This window comes from Ursus americanus, chromosome 11 (genome assembly GCF_024610735.1).
Source record: "Ursus americanus isolate L20-20 chromosome 11, mUrsAme1.1.p, whole genome shotgun sequence".
NCBI classification, from domain to species: Eukaryota; Metazoa; Chordata; class Mammalia; order Carnivora; family Ursidae; genus Ursus; species Ursus americanus.
In genome coordinates this window covers 55,557,669-55,569,829 of record NC_142137.1, presented here as the reverse complement: position 1 = coordinate 55,569,829, position 12,161 = coordinate 55,557,669, and the positions used below count along the sequence as shown (strand labels likewise).

General features: G+C 41.2%; 1 long non-coding RNA gene across 4 annotated transcripts in view; it reads right to left on the bottom strand.

Moving 5' to 3' along the window:
* Positions 1–12,161, bottom strand: part of LOC123800419 (uncharacterized) — a 46,825-nt gene that overhangs the window by 33,715 nt on the left and 949 nt on the right. For 3 of the 4 annotated variants that reach the window (XR_015726134.1, XR_015726135.1, XR_015726133.1), the window contains exon 2: positions 7,153–7,212. This is a non-coding gene — a long non-coding RNA (uncharacterized LOC123800419). Of the gene's footprint in view, positions 1–7,152; positions 7,213–7,592; positions 7,803–9,125; positions 9,976–12,161 lie in introns of those variants that run through there. The other variant, XR_015726136.1, reaches the window with a different exon arrangement.

Sequence of the window (12,161 nt, the reverse complement as noted above, 5' to 3'; positions counted from 1 at the left end):
GGTGGGCAACCAGAAGTCTCCACAATATTGTGTTCAAACAATGAATAAAGCCAGGAGAAAATATCTAGATTTATTTGATGACAACAGGTGATGGAAATGCTACTTCTTCAGGAAGACTTTGTAGAGAAAAAAGATACTTGTATGGGGAAAAAGTCGGTGAACTTGCAGGGTTCTTTTCAAGGGTCCTCAGGCTCACTCGGCTTCAGGTTCATCACAGGAGAGATGGGCTCTGGGGCCCATGGGCCATTTCCCTGAGAGGGGGTAGGCAGGGAGCCCTTAACCCAGAAGCTTAGAAGGCTGTAGAGCCGTAAGTGGCCAAGTCCTGGTGGGTGGACTTGTCTGAATGGCCGCCAGCTTGGGATTGTTCCCCACAGAAGTGTCTCTATTATTTTGTGCAGTTCATCTGCAAGCATTGAAATGAGGACTCCCACCACTTCTCTTGAATTTACAGACTCTTCTGTGGGGATTTTTCTCCCTGCTAGTGAACTTAAATCTTCCTTTGTTCAGAATCTTTCCTCTTCCTGTGTTCTTATCCCTTCAACAGAACCACAACCACAAGAATGTGATCTTTCCACACAACATTCACCAAATCCAGCAAAACAGCCTCAATGGACCATTCCTGGTACTTAAGGAGATTTTTGTTGGTTTCCCCTTCTTTCTGTGTCTAGCAAAGCCACCTTCATTGAGTGGATATACCTTTTGTGGTTTTTTGTGGCACTTCTAAGCTGCAGTGAGCCTCAGACTAAAGGGGTTAAAAAAAAAAGGAAACAACAACAAAATTCATAACTTTCCCTGAACTAAAAAGTCGCACAGACACCCATAATATTTGAAATACTGATGTTCTGAGAGATAAAATAATGTTGGGTAAATATTTCACATGTACAAATAATTTCATTTCATAATTGTGTTTTAGAAACGCTTTGCCCTTAATCAAAGAGACCCACATCTGCTTTTCTAAGTTAGGTTTCAATCTATACATCAAATGGGCAACATAGTAGGACACTTTAGGAAGGGATTAAGAAACTGGGAAGAATGGCTGCTGTATACCCCCAGAGAACTGAGGTAATGGTTAACTCCTGGGCCTTAACCTTTGACTTGCCCTTCAGCACACCTAAGTGCCAAGACCTGCACTCTGACAAAGTCTCATTAAAATAACATAAAATGTGGGGGCACCTGAGTGGCACAGCGGTTAAGCGTCTGCCTTTGGCTCAGGGCGTGATCCTGGCGTTATGGGATCAAGCCCCACATCAGGCTCTTCCGCTATGAGCCTGCTTCTTCCTCTCCCACTCCCCCTGCTTGTGTTCCCTCTCTCGCTGGCTGTCTCTATCTCTGTCAAATAAATAAATAAAATCTTAAAAAAAAAAAAAGTAACATAAAATGTAAAAACAGAGAGGCGGTCCTTCTCCATCTCCATGTAAGCTGATGGAGGCATTACGAAAAAAAATCAAAGCTTTAGAGGTAGATATACCAGCCTGGGTTCCAATTCCAGGTCTTCACTTGAGCAAGTTACTTAACCCCTCCGATAAGAAGGCAATGAGCAGTAGAAGTCAGCATGGGTTCATTTACTTCATCTTAGGTCAAACTAACATAATTTTATTTTTTTATAAGGTCACTACACTATGCGTAGACAGAATGCATTTTAATTTTGGCACACAATTAGAAGAAAATCTCAAGACATGCTTGCGGTCACAATGAATAACTGCACCAGAGAGCCACTAAATGTAAGTTTCGAGCTGGTTGAACAACAACATACAAAAGTATGTATTAATGTATCAATTCCGCCTGGAAAAAGTATCTCGGATGGCAAGAAAGTCTTGGCCCCTGTTGTATTCAAGATTTTATCAACAACTTGGATAAAAATGTATTAAAAGCTTGGGTTGCTTAAAAGCAGGAGAAACAGAGAATGCACAGATGACAGAATCAAAATTTTAAAATGATCTCAATAACCTAAAAGAGTAGCTGAAATAAAGGCTATTAAAAGCTGTGTAGAGTTCAGCATTTAGATTCAGAGCTACCTGGCATATGGGTATGGTGCAGGGTTGGGGATGGTGTCAGGTCAGGAGGAAGTACACAGAACTCTCTTGGCTGGTATGTATGGAGTCAGGGAGAAGAGATGACCAGCTTGAAAGGGGTTCCATGGGCCAAATCTGGGAAAATTTAAACAGCCAAATTTTAATGACTGTATGGACTATAACCAATTGAATAAAATAAGAATCCATGAGCTTATATTTAATAATTCAATGAATATATGAGGGAGAAAAGTCTATGTTATAGCAGAATGCTAACTAAGAAATGTAGAAGGAATGATGGACATAGAAAAAAATCACCATTTGGCAAAAATCATAGAAATAGTTGATTCAGATAAAAATCATCAACGGAAGTTAATACTAGTGGATGGAAGTACAAAATACTTGGTAATTAACTTCACAATGGAGAAACCTGTCTAACATCATCTTATCCAAGTTTAAAAGTCAATATCACAGAAATAGGACAAATTGACATCATGTGCCTCCTGATAGAAGAACGCAGCATCACGTTCTTGGCATTCCTGTCAAAAGTTAACAACTGGGATCTAATCATGAAGAAATGGAAGACAAATACAAATTGGGAGAAATTCTATCAAAATAACTGATCATTCCCTTCAAAAGAGTCAAGGTCACGAAGGTGAGAAAAGGAAGGAGGACCTATTCCAGATTGAAGAGCCTTGACTAGAGACATGAACCAAAAAAGAAAGGGTGTTTATTAACGATACTATTGAGGAAATCAAAATTTGAATGGGATTTGTGTGTTGGGTGGTAATATTCTATTAATATCAGCATCCCAATTTTGATGATTATAACTAGTAATATAGGAGAGTATCCTTGTGTTTTGGGAAACATGTAGGAGTAATAGGTGTCACATCTACAACTTACTCTCAAATGGTGTAGCGAATTAGAGAGAGTGAGAACGGGAAAAGGATGAAACAAACGTGGTAGAATGTTCACAAATACGGAATCTGAGTAAAGGGTACACTGTTTCTACAGCTTTTCAGAAAGTTTTAAACAATTTCAAATACAAGTTTTTAAAAATCAGTTACATAAGTCCAACTGAACTAGCAAAGTGTTAGAGGAGAAATTTAAACCTTAGAGTAGATCAAGACTCATCTGCCTGACTCTCGGGTCTGAAGAGCTGGTGCACCCATACGGCCAGGTCGAAGGCAACCTTTCGCGACAGGAACCATTCGATCACAAGTACAACCAGAAGAGTACCCAGCCAGGCTTCCTGAGGTCCGAAACTTGCAGTAGGAAACGCACTGAGGACCAAAGCAGCTGCTCACTGGTGTCTTTTTCTCTCTTTGGCCACAGGGTCACTCATCTCTGCTTTTCTCTGCATTTGCTTCACCCATCTCTCTTTCTGCACATCAGGATATCTTGCTTCTCTGTGCACATAGCAGAAAATGACCTTATGTATCCTTGCAAATGATTGGAAGCAAACGTAATTGGCCCTGTTGAGTCAGGTACCCACCCCTGGCCTAGTCAACTGATGCAAGGAGGTTGGGGTGATGTAATCTTGCCTACTTGGCCTCAGGAGAATATGGGAAGCAGGCATTTCAAGAAGAGGCACGAGCAGGCAGGCTGAGCCTATGTCAGCAAAAGAACAAACGAGCCAGAGTTGGATGAAAGGCCCAGCCTGATGAGTGAAGAGGTGGAAGACATCCGGTTCTATGGGATATCTCCATGTGCAGGTGCGAGAGCACGACCATACCATAGAAGACAGAGCCCACCGCATCATCAGGAATACAACAGCAGCAAACGTATGCTGAGGCACGTGTGTTGAACTAGCGAATCAAATACCAATTACTCAAACAGTGCTGCTGCTCTGAGTGATGTGTTTTCTAACATGGAAACTAGCTCTTGATGAAGTTCTAAGTAAAATGAGGTACAATTTTTCCTTGATTTACATGGTAGTGGGGTACTTGGAAAATTCACTCCATATTAAAAACTTGCAAAAACATTTTGTGTTTAACATGGAAAGTGCAGTTAGGTTGCAGGTTCAGACAAACAGGCTTTTAACCTACAGGAATATTCTGCTGGTCAGTCCAAACGCTTGTAGGATGAAGGATCGTTCTTTATTACGTGGCCCTCCCATACCCTGCAGCATGCCCAGCACCCCGGACCCCTCCCTAATGGCAGGAACCTTCTTCCAAATTATTATGACAAGCCCAAAGTGCCCCCACATTCCTCCAGAATGCTCCCTAAGGTCAGTGCTAACACTATTAATGACCACTAGTTTAGAGATGAGTTGACCTCTGCCAGGAGTGGCCAGTGGGTGATTTCTGCTTTATTGGAAGCTTTGTCTAAGTAAATCCTTTCCAACCCTAACACTCAACAGCCCATGATTAAATCTCATGAAGCCATCGCTTGTTCCCCTTCTGAAATATTACAGTTTTTTTTTTTTTAACTCCTTTGCTATTCAAGAAGATACCCAACTTTATGCCAATACTTAAAAGCTATGTTATTCGGGACAGGACTCTTTTAGCTTCAAATAAGAAGCCGCACACAAAAGAAGAATTCACAGTCTTAACTTGGAAATGTAAATGTGGAGTTGATTTCAGAACAACTGGCTCCAGGAATTTGGGTGAGGCCTTGGGTTTTTGTCTGTCTGTCTGTCTCTACCTCTCTCTCTCTCTCTCTTCCTCTTTCTGTTTTTCTTCCTCCCCTCTTCTTTTCCCTCCCTCTCCCCCTCTTTCTTTCACTTTCTCTCTCTGTGGGCTGAATTCAGGCTCTCTCCTGGTGATAGGCAGATAGAAACTGTCCCTTCACATTCTATCTGTTCCATGAAAGACCACCGCTTCTCTCCTGCTCCAAACTATGCCCACACTTCTAGGAGAAAACTATGACTGCGAAAGAATTAACGTTATGATTACTTGTTTAGTGCCTGTATTCCCTAAATGTAAGCTCTATGAGGACAAGATCATGTTTTTCTTATTCATTGCCATATCTGAGCAACAAGCATGGCATTGCCCATTCTAGTCACTTAAAAAATACTGAATGAATGAATGAATGAATGAATGAATGAATGAATGAATTGTTCAGTTGGACTACAGGCTGCCCACCTTTCAGTGCTGGTGTTTCTCTACAAGACTTTCCTAGACATTGAAAACATGGGCAAAAGGCAGCAGTAGCTGTGTGTTTTCTAAGCAGGCATTAGACTGGCTTACAGTGCAGAGATGTAGAAGCAAAATAGAGAAACCCAGTGGAAAACATCCTCTTCACTCCAGATCTACCCAAGGGGCTTCTCCACCCAGAATTATCCAAGTTCATCCTCATTTTGCTTTGGTCTGAGGATTCCTCATGGGAGACTAAAATCAGGATTAAAGAAATTGACTAATTGATTCAATTAGTATATTACTGAGGTCATTTCAACTCATTAAGCCACTTGAAAATTTCATTTTGGTTCTGTGCATCCTTCTACATGTCGTTCTTTGTAGTCCACTAATAGGATTAGGCATTGCACTGAGTCATAGTAAAGGGGTACTTCTGCATCATCACAGACTCGAAGGCCAGTCTACACTCCATGAAGCACTTTGCCACTTAAAAGCATAACATTACATATTATTCTAAACATCTCCCAAGTAATAGAGGTCTTTTATTTTTATTTTTCTTTTTATGTGAAATTAAAAAAAAAATCAAGTCAGGTTGCATTTAAAATCAGAGCAGAACTGGGTGGGCCAGAATGCTAGCGTTTAAAAAATGTGAACAACATCCTTAATATAGCTGTTTGTGACTAACCCAGTGGGTGTGACACCCAGGGGAAAACAATAAGCTCACTTATCATGAATTTGAAAAGTTAGAGTTTAGAACTCTGTGCTATTTTTTGAACATAAAAATTATTCAAGGAATTACCCATTTTATTTAAGAAAAGATTGTTGATGGAAAGTTAGACATTTAAAGACTTTCAGTGGAAAAAAGTTTAGTGAACAAATCAGAAAAATGCAATCTATGCCCCTCTCCCAAATTTCATGTCTTTGAAAAATAATATCTTTTGGGGCGCCTGGGTGGCGCAGTCGGTCAAGCATCTGACTCTTGATTTCGGCTCAGGTCATGATCTCAGTGTTATGAGATCAACCCCTGAGTCAGGCTCCATGCTGGGCACGGAGCCTGCCTAGGATTCTCTCCCTCCTTCTCACTCTGCCCCTACCGTCCACCCCTCACACACATGTGCCCACTCTCTGCTCACGCACGCTCTCTCTCTCTCTCTCAAAAAAAAAATTGTATCTTGGGATGTCTGGGTGGCTCGTCAGTTAAGCGTCTGCCTTCAGCTCAGGTCCTGATCCCAGGGGCCTGGGACTGAGCCCCACATTGGGCTCTCTGCTCAGCGGAAGCCTGATTCTCCCTCTCCCTGCTACTCCCCCTGCTTGTGCAAGCTCTCTCTCTCCCTTAGATAGATAGATAGATAGATAGATAGATAGATAGATAGATGATAGATAAAATCTTTTGCTAACGATCTCACCTTACTGCAACTGCTATAGCAAATACGATGTATATCCAACAGCAGAATCAATTCCACAAACACCTTTTACCTTTGTAGCAAAACTGGTCTTATAGTTAATCTATAGGTACACTTTATAAGAATCACTAAAGTATGGCCATAGTTTAATCAATTGATTGTCCAAACATCGGCAATTTCTAAGCACTTTGTCAACAGCGCATTTAACTCTCACAAGAAATCATTTGATAGGTATTTCTATTATCACCCCCATTTTACAGAAGAGAAAACAAAGAGTTGGCGAAGTGCAATAAGCAGTCCAAAGTCACACAGCTAATCAGGGTTGGAACTGGGTTTGAAATCTGGGCTGGCTGACGATGAGCCCCAGTTTTGCGTTGCCTCTTAGGACCTGGGCTGTGTATTTCACAAATACACATACTTCCGCATTTATGTACAAAGGAGATTGTAGAACTGACACAAATGTTCAACACTCTTCTTTATGATCCATCTTTTCAATGCAATTTAACAAGTTACCTTTTGCAGTAACTTATGAACATCACTATACCATAGCCATGAATAAAACAGTTGAAAAGACTATCTAAACCCAGAGGTAAATTTGAGATGTGAATTGCACAAGTACCGTGTATAGCATCCCCAGATGGAAATGATTCAAAAACCACTTACGTGTCTGCCTCCCTGGGCTTCTGGATCCTGATTCTTCTAAACAGATAAGGCCCACCCTAGCTGCAAAAGAAGGAGAAAGAGAAGAAAAAGAAGGGTGAGGATACCTGAACCCATACTAAATTAACTATATTTTCCTATTTTCTGTATTTCTGACATTCTGGCATCTGGGCCCTTGCTGATCAGGGAGGTACTGCCCCTCCCAGGGTTAGCCAATTCTTAGAGATGCAAGACACCTCAGAACAGTCCCCACACCCCAGAGCCTGCTGAAATTATTCAAACTACCAAATCCTAAGCCTGCTTAGCCTGCCTCACCCATTCCTTCTCGTGAAAACCACAATAAAGTTTTTGCCCATCCTTTTGCCTGCTTCCTCTGCTTCAGGTATTCTGATAAGTGGTTCAGAGACATCAAAATCTATTTAAATGAAAATGAAACCACGCACTTCACAAATGAACCATGTGGTTCGCAGTGGCCTTCTCTCCAGCAGGAGTGTAGATGTAAGGAGCCTGGAATTATGCTCCCTGACTCCTCCATAGCATCCTTGTAACTGAACAGACTCGTGAAAGCTGGAGGCATCACACTGATCTCATTTGAACAATTAGCAAATGTGCGATGTGTGTTCAAATTGTTCATTAATTAGCTGCAATTGTACCTAAAAGCAAAATGTAACACAAAAGGAATAATTAAGATCTCCAAATTCCAACTTGGTACTGAGGACAAAGAAAGCTTCTTGTTCAAGATTTCCCAAATTGGGCATGGCTTCTGTGTTTTAAAGTCAGAGGCTAACCCAAATCTCTATTCGTCTTCAATCTCATAGTTTCTGAGTTTGAAAAAAAATATATTGAAACAAAGATGATGGATATGATGAGATAAAGGCCCTGTTCGTACAATTAAAATAATGGCTCGTGCAAACTTGGTCAGTGATTTGGGAATCTTTTCAATGGCCGATTTATCATCAATGATTGAAAGAGAAAAAAGAAAGTCAAAATACCGGCTGGATAAGACAATAGCCTTAATGTACTCCTACACATAGTGACTGTGGAACAACAATTTATCAGCATTTTATAGTCAGTATTAAGCTGACTGAATTTAACACATAAATTTGCCTCCAATTTACCAGTAGGTGTCACTGTTTAAATGTATTGGCAACAGTCTTCCACAGAGTTCTATGTAAGGATGCCCAACAGAAAAGAATCTAACAATTTTTAATAACTTACAACTCGTTCAAACCCACATACAGAATGCTTACAAACCCATACTTATAGTTGTAATTCAAATTAAGTAGTTACTTAATTTCTTATTGTTAAAATAATTATTGGAAAATCAGTCTAAGTTTAGTGGTGGTATACCTACAAATGATTCAAATTTAAATTCAGAATCTTTTACGAATTTTTAAAAATGAAGAGTCTAATATAACAGGCCTACTTTTCATGGGAAAGTAAAGATGCTGTTACATTTTAGGACAGGATTTCAATTTTTAGGAACTATTGATGTTCTCTAGCTCTCCCTATATTATTTTGAGTGAAGGGAAGCATTATGTTTTCATGTGTTGAAGACATTGGTATATAATTGTATCTACCACCTAAGTACAATGAGTCTTGTCTGAACCTGTTTATCCAGGAAGATCGTGGATGTAAAAGTGTTTTGAAAAATTGAAAGTGGTCTTTACATGCAAGGTAAGATTTCTTCCCACTTGCATAGTGTGGTTCTTCTGTACTTCCCACAAAGAATGGGTCCAGAAAAGGGAAGAGAAGTGAGAGGTATGAAACACCTAGATTTGTGAGAAGGCATTATTATGATAACAATATTAATATTAATAATATTATTAACAATGCTTATTATTATTATCATTAAGAAGGCATTATTATAGTTCATTCAGCCTTACAACCACTCAGTGGGGGTAAATATTATTTTCCAATTTGCAAATGAGAAAAGGCAGACTGGTAACCTGAGAAAATTGGTAAACCTGTCTTACCCCAAAGCCTGGGCTCTTTCTACTGAGTCACCGCGTGATTTGAACGTTTGTTTATAATTTGAATCGTATTCTTAATGTTTGCTGCAGTAAATCAAAATTCAGTTAGAGAATACTGCTAATCAGAGGAAACCAGTGATAAAACATTATGCAGAGAGGGAAATAGTAAAGCAAAAGATTCCACCTAAATCGGCACTTGAAGGCTGTGGTTAAGTAGGCCCTACATACTAATCAATAGAAAATTTGTGATTCAGTGCCCGAGGATCTATCTAATAGATTTTCTTGTTTCTAGACCAGCAGTCTTCAGACATCATTTCATCCCTCTTCATAGCACTTCAGAGTAATCTGGCAGAATTTCAGCAGTCTTAAGAAGAATACTCAGGAGTCTTTTACCATCTCTGCTAATGCACAGTAACTGATTAATACAAACTAGAAGCTTGATTTACAATATAGTTTCAAAGAAACAAAGTAAAACTCCGTACTATTCTTTGCCTACTCTTGATAGTACTGTTCCATATTTGCACTTGGGCATAGTAATACAAACACTTAAATTAGCCCAAGCCCCTGTGCTCAGGCTGGAAAGGCATCAAGTTTTGTTTTTTGTTTTTCTCTTGCTTGGCCTTAAGGAGAAAGAGAGAGGGACACTGAGCTCAGTTGAACTGGCTATTGACTGAATTAAATAATCTTCACCCAAAAATATTTCCTTCCAGTTCAATATGCCCCCCTCTTCCAAACCTATATAGACAGACCAAGAGTTTCTATGTCGATAGAGAAACTTCCAAATGCAACTCTAGTCAGGTTGCTTCTTGTTTTGAATTCCTTAGTGAACTTCAGAGACCATACTTAGCATGGTTTCAAGATGGCTTACCCCACCTGTACCTCTCTCCCTCCCCTCCCAGAGCCCTACTTCTCTTCCTTCCGTTCCCTACTAAAGCTGACACTCTGCGAAAGAGCTAGGGCTTCCCACACTGCTCCTTTAGCACCTCGGATATAATTCATATTTTGTCATTATAAATGATTCACTAAAATCTCTCTCTCACTAACTGAGCTCCATGAGACGATGCTGGGTTATTTATCTGCACAGCCCTAGTGTCTAACAGCGACTGGCTCAAGCTGGTTCTTAGATGCTGCCAAGATGCTCATTTCCAAACTACTTAGACACTTTCTTTTCCCTCTTTCCTTCTTTTCCCTTCTTGAGCAATTCAACTCTAAAGACATTAGATAGGCTCAAGCAAGGTAAATTTTACATTGGTAAGTTTAGGGAATTACAAATATGGCTAGAAAAACTAAAACAAAATCTGCAGTGTTGCCTCAGAATTGGAGGTATTGGTATAAACTCCTGGATATAAATATAAGTAGAGGGTAGATAAATTTAAACGTGTACACACACACACACACATACACACACATTCTCTCCCTAATTCTGTCCATCCAGAGGGTCTGGGAACAGTAACACATCAAAAGAGTGAGCACGTCTAAACTGAGGTCTTGGTTTCTAATTACCCTTCTTTGCTAAAGAGAACCAGAAATCTTTTGAAAATGGCTGATTCTAGGACTGGGTCACAGAAAATACAAGGTAAGCAAGGAATATCTTGGACTAGGAAGTAAGGACGTGCTAACGAATGATGCAGACATGTCAAAGTGAGCTTGAATGGATGTCCACTGGCCAAATCTGGGACACTTTGAGCATCGAACAAATATAGAATGGATTGTAAGCATTTATTCAAACAGGATACCATAAGTGCATACTTAGATTACTTATGATTCCACAAATAACTGAATAAAATGGAAAGTTTCATGAGTAATAGGATATTTATATAGCTTCAAGCACTTCCCCCCAAATATGTATTAATCACAAAGGGGAAAAGTGAATTTATAGTGGTGAAGGCCGGCAGAGGCTTAATCAAGTGACTTAAAACTCAGTTAAAAGGACACGTCAAAATCACTCCACCTGGAGGATGCAATGTGATACTTCTGTGATACTCTTGCTACAGAAGCACAACCTGAATCTAATCAGACAAATCCAAATTGACACAGGGACATTCTACAAAAAGACCGGCCCGTCCTCTTCACAAGTGTCAAGATGAAATTCAGGAGCCACCGAGGACTTGTTACAGATTGAAGAAGCCGAAGGAGATGTGACAAGGAAATGCAATACATTCTTCTGAACTGGAGCTTTTTACTACAAACAACCGGTGATTGAATGCGGTTTGGGCACTAGATGTAGTAAATTATCAGTCTTAATTTTCCGATTTTAATGGTTGTATTGGAGCATCTAGTCGGTATCTTACAAATTCTTTTTTCAAGTGTTCTTTGCACTGTAGTTGCAACTTTTTCCTCTAGGTTTTAGATTACTTTCATATTTAGTATTAAAAAAAAAAAAACACTAGACCATGCCTTTAGTATTTTAAAATTCTAAGCCGAATGTAAGTTAGAGTCCTAAGATTTTAGAGGCGTGATGCATACCGTCTCCGCCTTCAAGGAGCTAATGGAAGAACTGCGTGCACACAATTAATTTTGCGAAAAGGAAAAAGGTAGAGATTTATCTCTCTGACTTTTCTGCAGGGGCAGCTATCTAACTAAGCTTTCACAGCAGACGCGTCCGCCCCGCCCGGCCTGCTCTCGCTCTGCAGCCGGGAACCCGAGCCCGGCTACGCCGCGGATTCCCCACCCTGGCTCGGCCCAGCGAGCCCTTGACGCCGAGCAGCTGGGGCCCGGGAGACGCCTGCCTGCCCGCAGGCCGCCCCGCCCGCCGGATCCCGCCCGCGCGCCACGCCCCCCGCCCGCCGGACCCCTCCCGCACGAGCCCCCTCTCACGCCAGCACCCCCCTGCCACTGCGCCAGCCCCCCACCCCCACCCCCACCCCCACCCCAAGCCAGCCCCCAGCTCGCGGGCCCTCGCCCAACCCGCTCGCCGCGTCGTCTCCCTCCCAGGAAGCGAAGCCGCGCGTTGTGCGTGTTGGGGAGGGGTGGGGAAGGGTGCGTCTCTCCCAGCTAGAAGGCGGAATTCTTGGGCTCAATGCGTGGTGTGCTCGGTGA